The following is a 15,539-nucleotide window of genomic DNA, read 5'->3' as shown; positions in this document are numbered from 1 at the left end:
GAGCTGTCCATTAATCTTCACCTTCCAGCAAGGCGTTGTGTGATTGGCAGATGCCCCCCAGGCCTGGGCTCATTGGTTTGTCCTAGTGTCCACATCCCCTGACCCTTCTCCTGCTCACACCTGGTTGGCCCTCACCTGTCCCTCCCCTCCCCCTGTCCCTGAGGCTTAAAAGGACATGAGAGCATGCAGCCAGCTCTCTGTCTGAGAGCTGTTACCACATTCAGAAGTCTACCATGCTACAATAAAACTCTGGATCTAAGCTCCACGGCAGAACCCGCTCCTTTTCTCTTCACTGTTGTCTGAACCTTTTCCACCAAAGGTAAACTGAGTTCCTATTTTGCCTGGATTTGTTCTGGGTGCCCAGCTGCAGCATCCAGCCAGCCAAAGGTATCTCTGGGGTGAAAACACCACAGCTGCAGCCTTTGGTCCAGCAGCGAGGCCAGACGAAGCCAGGCAGGACACACCCAAAACATTCGGGGACTAATATTTAATAAGTTATTGGGTTAAAAGGGAAAATAATCTAGGTGTCAGCTCTTAATTGGATAGTTTAGCTTTAAAAGACCTTGGAACAAGAGATTGTTGGCCATTTTTGCAGTGCACTGAGCCTGGTGTGCACAGCATGCAAAACTTTAGATAAGATAACAATAAACAAGAACCTGAAGGCTGAAAGATCCAGTGCATCTCTTTTTCCTGACACAAGACCACTCCAGGAGGGTCTCTCCCAGCAGGGGAGCCCCCTGGGAGGGCCCAGCCAGAGTCCCAGAAGTCGGGGAATCAGCAACAGGCACCCCAACACTTTCCCAATGAGTCAGGGGACAGAACAAGATGGCAAACAACCAGAGGGTGAGATCAGGGAGTTTTATTACAGTGAAAGAAAAGAAATAAGCGAGAGTTTGTTCACACATAAGAGAAGAGAAAAGTCAATCTCTACTTACCATCAGCAAGTGATGTCCAGACATTTCCTGGGAAGCAGGGCTTCAGCATACTTAATGGCTCCTCTGGGGGCAAACATTGAAGAATCATGAACGCACCCACTTTGTTTTGATTTTCTTCTTAAATCTGTTATCACAGAGGTGTTACTGTCATCTCTAATTGGCCCAGTCTTGGCCAATGGCATGTTCATCATCAGAGCCATCAGGAATTGCCTCTGCCAGACGTGTGACGGTGTTCACAGGGGTCTTAGATGAGGGAAGAGATGAGGACCTGACTCCATGTTTCAGAGGGCTTGATTTATTATTTTATGATATATATTATATTAAAACTATACTAAAAGAATAGAAGAAAGGATTTCATCAGAAGGCTAGCTAGGAATAGAATAGCAAAGAATGATAACAAAGGTTTGTGGCTCGGACAGAGAGTCTGAGCCAGCTGGGCTGTGATTGGCCATTAATTACAAACATCCAAGATGGGCCAATCACAGGTGGGCCTCTTGCATTCCAGAACAGGAGATAATCATTGTTTACATTTTGTTCCTGAGGCCTCTCAGCTTCCCAGGAGGAAAAATCCTAAGGAAAGGATTTTTCATAAAAGATGTCTGTGACAAACATGGTGGAAGCTTCCAGCAGCTTCTCACAGAAGCTACCTTTGTGGCCCCCCTGCAACAAAAAGCCAAGTTGGGCAAAACTAATACAGCAGGTCTCCCGCAGGTTCACAGCCTCCTCTAGACATCCTCCTGCTCCAGTCTGGGGCTCCTCCAGAGGCTGCAGGTGGATCTTTGCATCCCCATGGACCTCCATGGGTGCAGGGGCACAGCTGCTCCCCCATGGCCTGCACCATGAGCTCCAGAAGAATTCCAGTTCCCATGCTGGGAGTACCTGCTCCCCGTCCTTCTCCACTGACCTTGGTGTCTGCAGAGCTGTTCTTCTCACATGTTCTCACCTCTCTCTCCTTTCGCCTCAATTACATCTGTAATTTATTTTTTCCACCATCTTAAATCTCTTATCGAAGAGATGTTAACACCATTTCTAATTGGCCCAGCCTAGGCCAGCAGCACATCCATATTCAGAGCCACCAGGCACTGGCTCTGCCAGACACGGAAGATGTTTCCAGCAGTTTGTCACAAAAGTCCCCCCTGCAGCCCCCCGCTGCCAAAACTTGGCCATGTAAACTCAATACAACTGTTCTATTGTGTTTCACTAATTCAACAGAAATTCAGTGCATGTTTTTTTGCACACACCTTCTTGATAAGTCTTCAAAATTCAATTAAGTACTAGGTACTCCTGCTGTGCCAAGATAAGAATATCAGAAATTTTAAGAACATGAAAATGTTATCTACATAGCAGGCTTCTTTTTGTTGTTGTTGCTGCTGATCCAAATCCATTTTTCAGCTTTCTTACTATTGCTTCAATCATTCCCTCCAGAAATACATCTAGATTACTCTTGAACTAATTTATATGCTTGGCAGCCACTGGCCCCCTCTATAGTATATGTCTGCAATAAACAGTTTTGTTTTCACCAAATATGTGACTTTCAGCTTTTCTACAAGCATTGTTACCAGGTTAATGTCAGAGATTTTCTTTAAAGTGTAATCAGAAATCTAAATTACTTTTGCTATTTTCCATTGTCTCTTACATATCTGAAATGTATTGGTTATTTCAAAATTTGTCTCTGCAAAGACAATGTGTCTTTATCCTGGTGATAAAATATAGAATTCAAAAGGATCTTGTCAGATATTTGAAATATGAACACAGACTTAGATACCTTCCCCCTGAAGGGAAACTAGACATGTATCTGCTTTGCAACAGCAGGGTGAAAATAATTTAAACAAGCAAGTTTAGCAAGTTTGCATGCCTAAACCTGTTGACATTCCCTTTTTTGTTGTTTTTGTGAGTTATTTTGCTTTGCTTTGTTTTAGTAGTGTTAGCAGGTGCTTACAAGTGACTTCCATGTCAAACATAAAATCAAGACAGCATTTTCAAGGAATGTTTTGTTAGGGACTCTGGTTTTGTTTATTTGGGATTTTTTTATCCCCAGAGAGACCATTTTTCACCTTTAATTTTCTTTATCAAAGCTTATATCAAAATGAGAACATTCCCTGAATTAGAAGCTCCTGCAGAAAGCCAGAGTATGACTTTAACAGTATCTCAATTTGACTCTTACAGAGATATTTGTGATGTTCTCATCATGACTATGAAGCATGTTAAATGTTGCTTAATAATTCCCCTTTTTTTAAAGGAAATCTTTATGATGACCATAATTGTATTGAGGTAAACTTCATCTCACTGTAGGTTCTTTGAGAATCTCCCTGTATGAAATGTCTTCCAAGAAAGGGAAATGAAGACAAATGTTTCAGGTCACCAGCGTTATTGAGCTCTTTCTAAAGATTTTGGGAAAACAGAAAGCAGAAATTTAGATATTTAGGAGACTCAATATTTTTTTAATGGAAATTTTAATGTTCTATGTGCCAAAGCTCTTTATAAAGAAACTTCAGAATCCAATGTATTTCAAGTTACTTGGAGATTTTGTTTATGGCCTGTTTATATTTATAATACAATAAAGGTCACAGTGCTTTTGTTGCAAAACAAAATAAAAGTAAATCTATATTAAAAAATATTAAGTTTGAGTTGTACACTCGGTTCTTTGTGTCTTACAAAATGATAGTAATAATTTACTTTTTGTGGAATGAAAAAAAATGGATAATTTGTATTCATTATGCCCTCTGCCCTATATTCTGTTCAGGTTTTTTTCAAGCATGTTCAAGTTGCTTAATTTTCTCTCCAAACAGACAGAAAATGTTAATCTTGAAATATTAATTTTTAATGAGATAATTTCCCAAAGTTTTCCTTGGAAGACAGTGGCTGCCAAGCGTGTAAGGTTCCTCAGCAGTAATCTAGATGTATTTTTGGAAGGAATGGTTTTTATATTTTACAACATAATCAAGAAATGAAACATCTAAGTATTTTGTATTTCATTTGGATTCTGAGTGTTGGAAGGTGATTTTGGATCAAACTAAATGCCAAAATATCTTTGTCGATATGGAAGTATTTTTAAATAATGTACTAACCAAGCACATTTTATGGAGCAAGAACTGAAAATTTCCCATTAGACATTCTCATACTATTGATTCCAGAATGTTTGTGCCTTGACTGTTTCACATTGTGACTTTAAATTATGATCTTATGACTATATGCAGTTTACATCAATAAAATAGATTTGCTTCCACCTTTGATTGTAAATGTTCCTTTGGGAAAAAAATTTTTCCCTGCATTGGATTTTACCAAGTCTTCTGTGAACTGAGTATAGAATACCCCTGTGAAGTGTTTAAATTGTCAAAGGTCCTTGAAAAGGCAAAACAAAAATCAGGAAGCCAGAACTGGGTAAATTCTGGAAATAATACTGGCAATTAAGCATGGCTTGCTTTAAAAGAATCAGTTTTAATCAGGTTAATTTGAATCACTACTTTAAGTTTATAGATTGCACTAAAATTTTCAAGAAGATTAATACTAACATGAAATCTTTATTTTTCAGCTTTATAATTCAATTTTTGCAGAGTATTTTTAGATTACTTTAGCACTTTACTATCATGTGATAAATGTTTTCCATTTCTGTGCTGCAATTACACACCTAAGTATAAATTTGGAGAAAATAAACTGGTCTTTTGCTTTCACCCATTGTTGAAATATTCTTAAATAATAGAGACTTTTTTTAGACCAGCATTTTCCATGGATTTTGAAATAGAAATTGCAAGGGGGCCAACAGATTACTATGTCAAGGTGTTCATAATAATAACATTCTTGGCATTGAGTATACTTACAGGAGAAAGGTTTTGAAGTTGGGAAACATTTGAGCTTCTCTTAATAGTCCTTAAAAGCCATTTGTTTCCTCCTTTTTCCTTAACTCTGAGAATTGCTCTTTAAATAACTATTATTAAATTTTAGCATCTCCTTTATTTTAAAACATTACTCTATGCTTCTTAAGAAAACATTGAGTTATTGAAAACATTTTTCTGAGTACCTATAGGGGACCCTCTAACAGGCAATTAGTTGCTAAAGGATTCTAATCTCTGACTGTGCTTTATTTCAGTCAAATTTAAAAAAAAGAGAAAGAAATAGGGCAGCAAGAAGAGCCTGAGGAAAAGGACTTATTCAAATATGAAAGATGCAAGAGGAAAGGAGGATTCTTTAAAAATAATAAAATAGATAGATAAATATCTAAAATAAATAAAAAGATAAAATAAATAATTTATAAATATTAAATTATAAATATAATTTATAATAATATTTATTACAAGTAAAATAATATCATTATAATTATATGTGGTTTTATTATATAATAACAATTTATAATAATACAATTTATAATAATTTATAAATATATTAAATAAATAAAAAATAAAATAAAATAAATAAAAAGATTAAAAAAAAACAAGCAAAAAGAAAGTGCAAACAAGTGAAGGAAAAAACACCAACAAAGAAATCTGCAAAAAGCCCCAATAAAATGAAAATGAATAATCCCCAAAAAAACAAAATCATACCATAAAACCCCTGAAAACAACTGCCCTCCTTATTTCATTATTTCCTTTTTTCATTGCTTTTTGAAAGATTATAAAGCAGTAAGTAATACAAAAATTTATCTTGTACCTTCAGATTCAGATTAGATGCCTCAAATTCCTAAGTGTAGTTTTCTGCTGAACTTCTGGTGATGAGTCATGTCTTTTTCTCATGAGAAAGAAGAGAAGAAAAAACCCCAAAACACATGAGCCATAATTCTTTAGAGAGGAAAATAATTTATTTTGAACTGCAGTTTTCATTAACCACAGTCCTTTGATGGATAAAATGTCAGCATATTAAGAGAAGCACAGGGATTTGTTACAAAGTTGTATTCAAGATAAGAATATTTGATAAAGACAGGGCACTCTTCTGTTTCAAATCTGTTCTTCTTGCCCTTCTTTAGGGATAAATCCAATGTTGAATAAACAGCCCTGCTTGGCTTTATAATGGAAATATATTATGCATCTTTCAATATGGAAGTGTAATTATCCATTTATTTGACCATTTTAGATGCCTTTCATGCTTAAGCTTAACTTCGAATATTAAATCATGATTTGAATGTAAAGTTCAGTTGTCAGTTTTAAGCATTTCTTCTAATGAATGACTGAAGAGGGTCAGAGGTTCCCAGATACTAATCCACAGAAATGAAGAGTAAATTAAGTTCTTGATGAGACCATGAAGTATGAATTATTTTTTCTTTTTTTTTTTTCAGTAGGTCATTGCAGTACTCTAAAATTCAATTGCATCTCATATTACCCTTGAGTTTACTTAAAAACAGATCTTGATGCTAAACAGAGCGCAGCTGCAGAAAATAATTTATGGAGGGATTTGAGTTTGTTTGTCTTCCTCCTACATTTTGTCCTAATTAAAAGTAATTTTACTATCGCTAAAAGCCCGCACATAAGCCTTATGTATCATTCTTGCAACCTATTTAGTTGCAAATCTAGAGGTTTTTTGCATTGATTTTTTTCTGCTTCTTCTTTTTTTCTTTTTTTTTAAATTTATTTAATGAACATGTCTAGAATGAACTGGTCAGAAAACGTGTATTTCAGATAATTTGTTTGGTTTGTCTTTTGATGTATTCTATTTAAAAAGACTTAAGTCCTATAAATGGACAACAAATTAATATGTTTCAAATTTCAGTAACTCAATAGAAATTATTTTTATACCCATAGAGACTTGTATATTTCTCGTTAATTTTATTTTTAAATATTATTCAGGTGGTAACTAGCAAAGTATTTTTGGTTTTCCTTTAAAACACACCTCCTGAAAAAACTTTTGAGCATGATTTAAAATCTGTGTTTCATGTCTGCATGTGTAATTGTACAATAATCCCTCATTTCTATTTAAGCTAAGAAAGGGGGCTTAAATTGTGAATGTTGAGGAAAAACAACCTGAAAACAGAATGTGCATATTGGACTGAATTAATTATACTTGCACATCAACAACTGTTCTGAAAAGGGATCTACTACTTTTCCCAGTAATATGAGCTACTATTTTTGTCAGGGACTTTCTTAAAATACCCTCTCTAGAAAGAGTCAGCACTTTTTCTGCACCATAAATTCCACCAGTCTGACTCTACAAGTAGTGCTGGAAGTGCTACCTTTTTTTTCTTTTCTTCATTTCCCCCGTTGCAGTCAACAAATATTTACAGAGTGATATCCCCATTAAATGCAGTTACATTGTCATGTCACTGGGATGTGTGCTCAGTCAGGAAAATCTTGTATACTTTGGATCAATTGCTCTTTTTTTGTTTTCACATAAAACCAAGGAGTCTCATGCCTCAATACAATTTTCTTTCAGCTGTCAGTTGCAAATGACTCCTTAATTCTGCATCTAAATATACAATCAATTGTGATTTCATTTTTTTAGTGATAGCTTTGTATCTAGTAGTTGGTATTAGTACAGATATGTAATAATTGTTATAAGTCATAGAGAAAAACTCCACAAATTTGGAGAATTTTGGATACCTTTTAAAGACATCTAGTCTTTCTAAATTCGGTAAAAACTACTTCCTGTAGTTATAAAAGTTGATTAAAGAAACAAGTATTCTGCATGAAGGAAATCCACCTTTGAAATGAAAGGGGAGAAAGTAGTAGGAGTAGCTACATTGTTTTATCAGCTTTTATCTTCAAGCAAAAGATGAAGTCAAAAGCAGAAAAGGTAAAACTTTATAATGAATGAGACAGCCACAAAGTATTCAGAAGCCAAGAAATGGCTGAGTAGGAAAGAAAAAAGCCATTAAAAAAATCAATAGAAGTTTTAAGTACTTGATTTAGTTTTTCGTCTTGCTCTTTGCTTTTCTTTGCAAATTTCTGTTTCTGTCCTGTTGCAAGCCTGCTGTTCTCAGACTGAGGCACTGAAAGAGAAGATGTAAGATTATTACACAATATTACATAGCTTTAATGCTATGGATCCAGTGACTCAAGACTAGAACTCTGATTGCAGTTTTTCAAACACTGTTCAAACATGGATTTTAAAATACATTGAAAAATATTAGTTCTTGCTTGTACAAAAAAAAAATGCTGTAGGTGTTTTTGCAGAACTTTAGACTCCTCCAGAGTCACTTACTAATAACATAAAATTTCTCTTCAAATCAAATGAACTTGATATCAATAGCATCAAAATTACACAGGAAAAAAAATTCTTGTCACTTTCAATTGTTACAGGCAAAACATAGGATGATACAGTAGTTCTCACTGACTGAAAGGTGACTTGTACATTTTTTTTCATTTTAGCTGTAGAAATACAGCTCATTATTTATGTACCTCTGGTTTTTTAGTCAAATGTGTTGAAATAGCCTTACAAACGCAGGTCATGATGTAAAATTTTAATTTTTCTAATAAGCATTTTGGAGTCTAATTAAAAGTCTGTAGTAGGAAGCACTCCTCCACCTGTCCATAACTTACTAGTTTATGACAGTTCAACACATTTTGGACATGAATATTTGCCAACAATTTTTAAAACTATTTAAAAGTAGTCATTCTCATACTGCACACAAACAAGGAGTGACAGAGGGGGAAATAAAGCCTTCCCAAGAGGCCTTCATAGAACAAATCTTCTATGAACAAAAACCCTTCTGAATAAATGGAAGTAATCTTTCAAACGTTACCTTCTCATTTTCTAGTATGTATTCACAAATTACTTTCTTCAAAAGACCAAATGGGTGATAAAACAATTGCCTGTGCAGCAATGGCCTAGATGACAAATGCTGGGCAAATGTGGCATGTTTAATTCAAGTTTTGCATTATGTTTGATTTAGATACATCAGATTATTTTTTGAATTTATCTTATAATATCTGCCTATTGTTAAAAAATATTTTATTTTATTTTATTTATGAACTCTTTGAACTGTTGAGGATGGACAGAAGTATTGTGCTATGAACATGCAAAAGATGCATAAAGACTGGCCAGCTACTTCCACAGTAAATCACTTTTAGTGAAACACTGTTTCATTAAAGTCAGGATTTATGGCCATTCTTTTAAAGGAGAAAAAAAATACCATGAAACCTTCTTAGATTAATAATAAAAATAAGAAAATGTAATGAAGGGAAAGAGGTAAAGAATTCAGGTTTAGCAAGCACTACTTGGCTGGTGCAGTAACTGCCCTGAAGTGGTGTTAGCTACAGTCCACACAAATTACCTCATTTCTGCCATCATGCCTCTAATGGAAATTCAGGTGTAGAAATGTATTCATACATTGAGGTTGTTCATGAGAAAATGACATAAGATCTGTATTCTGTCCTTTTGAAAAGAGTGAAGAGATCAAAGCTGTTAATTATTGTTGATAAACATTATTCCTGTGTATCTCTTGGAGCTGCAGACACTGGGCTATTGTCTATAAAAATGTCCTCAATTATTTCTACTTCCATTTTTAATGCTATTGCAGATTGCTTTTAGGAGGACCAGGAATTAAATGAATAATAATTCTTTAGCTAACAAGGGAGTTGAAAGTTTGTTTACAATTTGGCAAAAGCTACCTTGCATAAAAAATACAAATTCAATGCACTACAAAATCCTCATAACCCAAGAAAAATCCCTCCAAATGGACAAAAAAAAATCAAATTAAAACAATGCAATATGCTTTGTGCTTTTCATGCCTTTCTAGACATCCATTTCTAGACATAAGAAAGATTGGGTTTTCCCTTCCAGCAGTTTTTTAATTAGCCTCAGAAAATTCTGTAAAATCAAGTGCAAAATATAGCATATATAAAATTTCTCTGAAATAATCCTAATTGCTTATTTGCAAAACATAATTGTATCCCAAAAGACTTAAAACTTTCCGTGTCCTCCCACATAAGGGAACATTGTTGCCTTTAATTAACAATGCTTTTCTTGTCTTGATGAGAAATTATGAGAACGATGAAAAAGGATTGTTAGTGATGGATTTTGTTTTAGTTCTCTGCAGCAATTTTTTTGAGTAGTTTTGTTTTAAGATTTTGACATGAAATTCAATTTGTTAATCCATGCAGGTCTCACGTAGGCAGTCAGGATTCAGACTTTAAATTTTCAATTATTTTAGATCTGTTTATAAATCTAATTACATATTTTATACTTCACCTAAATATTGACCAATAGTATAAAATAGCAATCATTTCTCCCACAGAACAACACAATGTGTAGCAGAAATAATTTGTTTGCAAATTTATAAAAGTTACTGAAGAAACCTATTGGAAAACTGACTCTCTTAAGCATGATAAGTTTCTTAATATAGCTGGCTTTAGCTTTTATGATTTTTTTTCTTTAATTCACCTGAAGCTGCAATGCTTTCCCCCCTTTATGTGATCTGGTAATATAATTAGGTACTCAAAACAAATAAGATACAGTTACATCTGCTTTTTCAGACTATTTAATAACATATAAACTGTTTCATGGAGTAAACCAATCCTGCGATTTCTTTCGATAGCAAGTTACAAATTGGCATTAGAATGACAAGTTAAACAGTTTCATTTTTAGATTTCACTCTTTTCTAATGCTTTGCCTGAAATATCAGAAACTTACTGGGAAAGGAGAAATTATATCAGGCTGCCTTATTCTTTGCTCTAATGATATTTGAAGGTCCTACTCTTTCAGATGAAACATTTGTCAAAGAAGTTTGCTGCTGTTAGCAATGTTTCAGAACTTTTTCTTGCTGCCATTGATAGAAATGTGGATCTGCAAAGCCCAGGTAATAAACATTTTAAAATAGTTAAAATATTGATGCTTCTTGTTGATATTAGCAATCATAGATGGTTTGTACTTGGGACGTAGCATTTCAAGATTTTGCATGAAAAATGGGTTTTATCCTTGGTAGCAGTGATTTGTCTTCCAGGCTTTTTAAGGGAAAAAATTTTCATTAAGGGACAAAAAATTCCTAAAAGAAAATCATATAGCTCCCCACTCAGCCCTCAAAAACTGCAGCCTGTATGCATGCATAAGGGAAGAAAGCTAGGTCATTGCCTTTAATGGGAGACTTTTAGTTTGAAACTGGTTTAAAACATGTTATGGGTTTCTTTCCATTTTGGTTTGTACAATGAAGTGCTTGAAATTGTTACCTGCACTTTGAAAAGTAGCTTCATAATGCTGAGTAATTTTCTTCTTAGAAACTGACTTTGTAACGTGAGGCTCCCTTTATTTGTTGAGAAAATAAATGGTGTTGTTAAAATGTAGAAATTGTAACTTTATGTCAATTTAAATGCCAGTATAACATTTTTATGCCAAATATTGAAGGCATTTTTACCTTGGGATATAAAAGTTTCTGTGTGTAGCTTTTAGGTGGTGTTATTACTTCCTTTTTTAAAAATTTCTCTTCTCATTTTGTGTTTTACTATCTCTTCTCTATGTAAATGTCTTTGCCTTTATTCTTTAGAAGAACTTTTAGATCAAAGAGCTAATGACTTTTGCTCACAAGGCTGTAAGTCTGCATTATTTTGCTATGCAGCACTACTTTGATGTCAAAGTCTCTCTTACCATTCCACATCAATGATAGATATAGAAGAGGATGAGGTTATTTTTCACTAACCCAAAACATGCTGCAAGATTTTAAAATTGTGTTTTCTAAAACTTCCAGAATTAAGCTCTCAAAGAATAAACTCCTTTGCTCAGTCAGGAATAAGTGATGTTTCTGGCCAATAGTAAAATCTGCCTTAGTGACTTTTGTGAAAGGCCATAAGACCTGATATTATGAGACTACTGTTTGGACTTGAAATAAACTCTCTGTTGTGACACATTAAGGTTTCAACCAGCTAGAATAAGCTAAGCATATTCTACTAATCTTGAATAATGTTGTGGTGGCACTGTTTTTAAGATGGGACTACTTCCTGCCAACATATGGATCCTTGAACGTAATTCCTTTTAGGTAAGATGGCTGGTAGTTCTTTTATTTTTATGTAAAAAATGAAAGCAGTATACCAAACCTAAGAAAAAAAACAAGCCAAAACCAAAACTAAACCTTCCCTGCCCCCAGCCTACCAAAAAACCCAAACACCTTAACCACCACAAAATTGATCTTATATATGAGAGGTACTAATTTAAGGAAATTTTTATGCATGCTAGCAGCCTGCTAAAAGCTGTCTTCACTTCAATGCACTACTAACAAGACTTCTTAAGTTTAATAAAAATATTTCTTCAATATGGCATATCTGTAACTCAATTTCCATGACTATGAAATGGTTTGTATTTTTTTGTACAAGCTGTGGCATTTCTACTGAATTTTGCTGTGTAGAATCAGCTCATATCAAGAAGAGATAGCTACAAGAACTATTGTTTTATATAAATATAATTATGGACTACATTTTGTGAAAGGTATATGCTTGAATAGTAGGTTGGGTTTTTGAGTATCTCACAAATATTGCATTTCCCCAGTCACAGAAATAAGAGTGCTTGTGCATGTTTTATACAGCAGCTCAAGCACTGAAAATAATGTTGTGCTTTCCTTGCATGCCATTTAGGTGTAGTGAAAATTTAAAACCTTTGAGGTCTGTAGGAAAATGAATACCACTGTTGAAAATGAATGAAGAATTACCAAAAAAAAGAAGTTGAAGACAAATTTACCTGTGATATACTATTTCTAGTACATATGCATAAATATTACTGTATGGTTATTAATTACATGATAGAGTGTCATAATGCTACACTGATATAAATATAGATTCTTATGTTTGAAAATAATAAATCAAAGGTCTTTATTTATATAACAACAATTTGTCCTAGAGTCAAAGCAGATTAAAAGATCCATTATTATTTCTATATCCTTTTTCTGTTATTCACTGTGTCCCATTGATTTTGATTTTGAAAGCTGCTGAGCTGCCTGAAATCAGTCTCACAAAACAATTCTAAGCGTGGCAATAACCATGATGCTACCCTTAAGTCCATGATTATTTCCTCTAGAATTCACAAAAATCTCTGCTTCTTTACTTTGCAAGGCTTCTCATAACCTCTGACTATTAAAAACCTTGAGAAACTTATACTCTTAATGTGCATTTGGTCTCCTAGAAATCAGTGGAAACACTCCCGTTACAAATGCTCACAAAAGGTAACCCTGTAAGATTGACTTTGGACATGAAAAAAATTCAGAAGTTTCAGCTCTGTTAAAAAAATCTAGGCTTTTTCTGCAACCTGAACAAGCAGAAGGGAGAGCATGTAGTGACAGGAGAAAAAGGAATCTCTTTGAACTGAAAGTGAGTACGTTTAGATCAGATATTAGGAAGAAATTTACTGTAAGGGTGGTGAGGCACTGGCGCAGGTTGCCCAGAGCAGCTGTGAATGCCTCATCCCTGGATGTGTTCAGGATTGGCTTGGATGAAACTTTAAGCAACATGGGGGGTTGGAGCCCTTTAAGGATTTTTAAGGTCCCTTCTAACCCAAACCATTCTATTATTTTATGATTCTATGCTAAATTGTTGAAACATGATTCACATCTGATTTTGTGGATTAAAGAAAATGGTCTTAGCATTAGTTGTAGCACACACAGAAACAAGAAATATGTTTACCTTTTATATTAAATGTGAGTTTTATATCAAATGTGACACTCTTATTTGGGATAATTTCCCATGTGTAGATATTGATTCTGCCAACAGTGAAATTTCTTCAAATATTATGAATCGCTTTTGACACTTTTAAACAGGCATAAAATTGTGTTACATTTCTTAAATGTTAAACATCAATTAGTTCCATGTACTCAATCCCCTGAAGTAATTATACCTGTTTAAAAAAAAACCAAGTTGCACAACAGTCAAGGGTTGTGCATACTTTACAGTCCAGAGAATAATTGTTTTGCATGGTAGTGTCAGGAAATGTTAAGTGGTTCTGAGTTGACTATGCTTGCTGTTGTCATTCTTTTTTTTTTTTTTAAGTCCTTCTATGGAGGGCAAGGAAAAAAACAAGTGATATACACAGAGACAAAAAGAATCTTGGCAGTTCTGGCCTCAGTTGTTAAAAATAAATCAATAAACACTATTTTCTATGAATATTATTGTGTAAACTCAAGTTTACTGTGTTGGGTTTGCATGGTAAGTTTTAGGTAGCAGAGGGAGCCTACATGGGGGTTTCTGTGAGAAGCTGCCAGAAGCTTCCTTTAAGTCTGATGGAGCCAGTGCTGTCCAGTTCCAATATGGATCCAACACTGTTAGGTTTGATCTATCTCATCTATTTGGGATTTGTATATCTATCTATGATTTATTACTTGTTCCATGTCTTGCCTCTGGTTTTTACACTCAAACGAGATACTGTGCTCTTGTGTACTCTTACATTCCCCACATCCTTATGGTTAAAATATTCAGATATTTTAGGGGTCAGTAGTGGAAAATCCATAGTGAGGTAATGAAGTAAAATATAATAGGAGTTGCAAAAAAAATAATAAAGTCTGTGTTGCTTGAATATGTTCCAACTTCTAAGCCATCCTTAATGATGTTATTCCCTTCCCAGTGGTACTAATTGAAGATAAAACTGTGTAACTTTTGTGGGCTGTAGTCTCAATTTCCATATCTCAACAGTCTCAGAAAGCTCAAGGATTAACTTTTTGTATGGCAATTTATGAAACCAATTAAATGATACGCTAATGATTTTTACCTTCCCTGACCCTTAATGCTATATTAACAGTACCTATTTATTTCCCTATCTTACCTACTTCAGGGATCCATCTAATAATTTATTAGAAAGACACTTGCTTCAGATGTCATAATACCACCTATGGTAACTGCTGTGCCAATATTTCATTACAGATTAAAATGTTGTACTTCAACATTGAATGCCTTTGAATTTTCAGCATTTTAATGAGGATGATTGGACACTCTTGTAGTCTTATCTTTTAGTCTCTTAGGAAAAGTAACAAGTTCCAAAAGGAAACTGGGGAATCTCAGGTGCAATCAGGTATTATTTCACATTCATTATAGTGAACCTCCAGAAAATCTTCAACTAGTTCACTATTACTGGCACTGTAGCTTTTTCACAACAGATCCATCTATTTATTTGAATAACAAAAGCTTAGAGTTATAATAATAAACCAAAATTATAAAGAAAACAATATATGTGGAATTTTAGAAGTAATATAATTATTTTCTTCCAGGGCACAAACCAACCTTTATTGAAAGCTGGAATAAAACTTTCCCTGGGGAGAAGTTATCTCATAACTGCCTATTGCTTTTCTTCACCTGATATTGCTGCACACTTCTAAAGTGGTGAGCCCAAGGTACCTAATGTATGCTAATATCCCCAGATTGTTGCCCAAGGCAGCCTTTAGACTCTTTCACATTATTGCTATGTCACAAAAGACAGCCAGTGATCAGGCTGGTTTATGATTATGGAAATGACCAGTGCAATAAGTATAAGTTAAGTGCAAAATAAGCCAATTTATTTTTTTTTTTAAGAAGGAATTACGAGAATGACTGTAGGGAGAAGAATGAATGAAGGTCTAGATCCACTGCTGAAGTCAAAACACTGCCTAAGGAGAGTCAAATTTTTCCCTTTTGAAAATGTGGAGGGAACCATGTTCATCTTTGTTACAAAGTGTTAAGAGTGTTTTCCTTAGATGAACATTGCCTTTAATATTATCTTATTTTTTATAAGTTTCTT

Source organism: Agelaius phoeniceus, chromosome 4 (assembly GCF_051311805.1).
Source record: "Agelaius phoeniceus isolate bAgePho1 chromosome 4, bAgePho1.hap1, whole genome shotgun sequence".
NCBI lineage: Eukaryota > Metazoa > Chordata > Aves > Passeriformes > Icteridae > Agelaius > Agelaius phoeniceus.
This window is presented reverse-complemented; position numbering follows the sequence as displayed.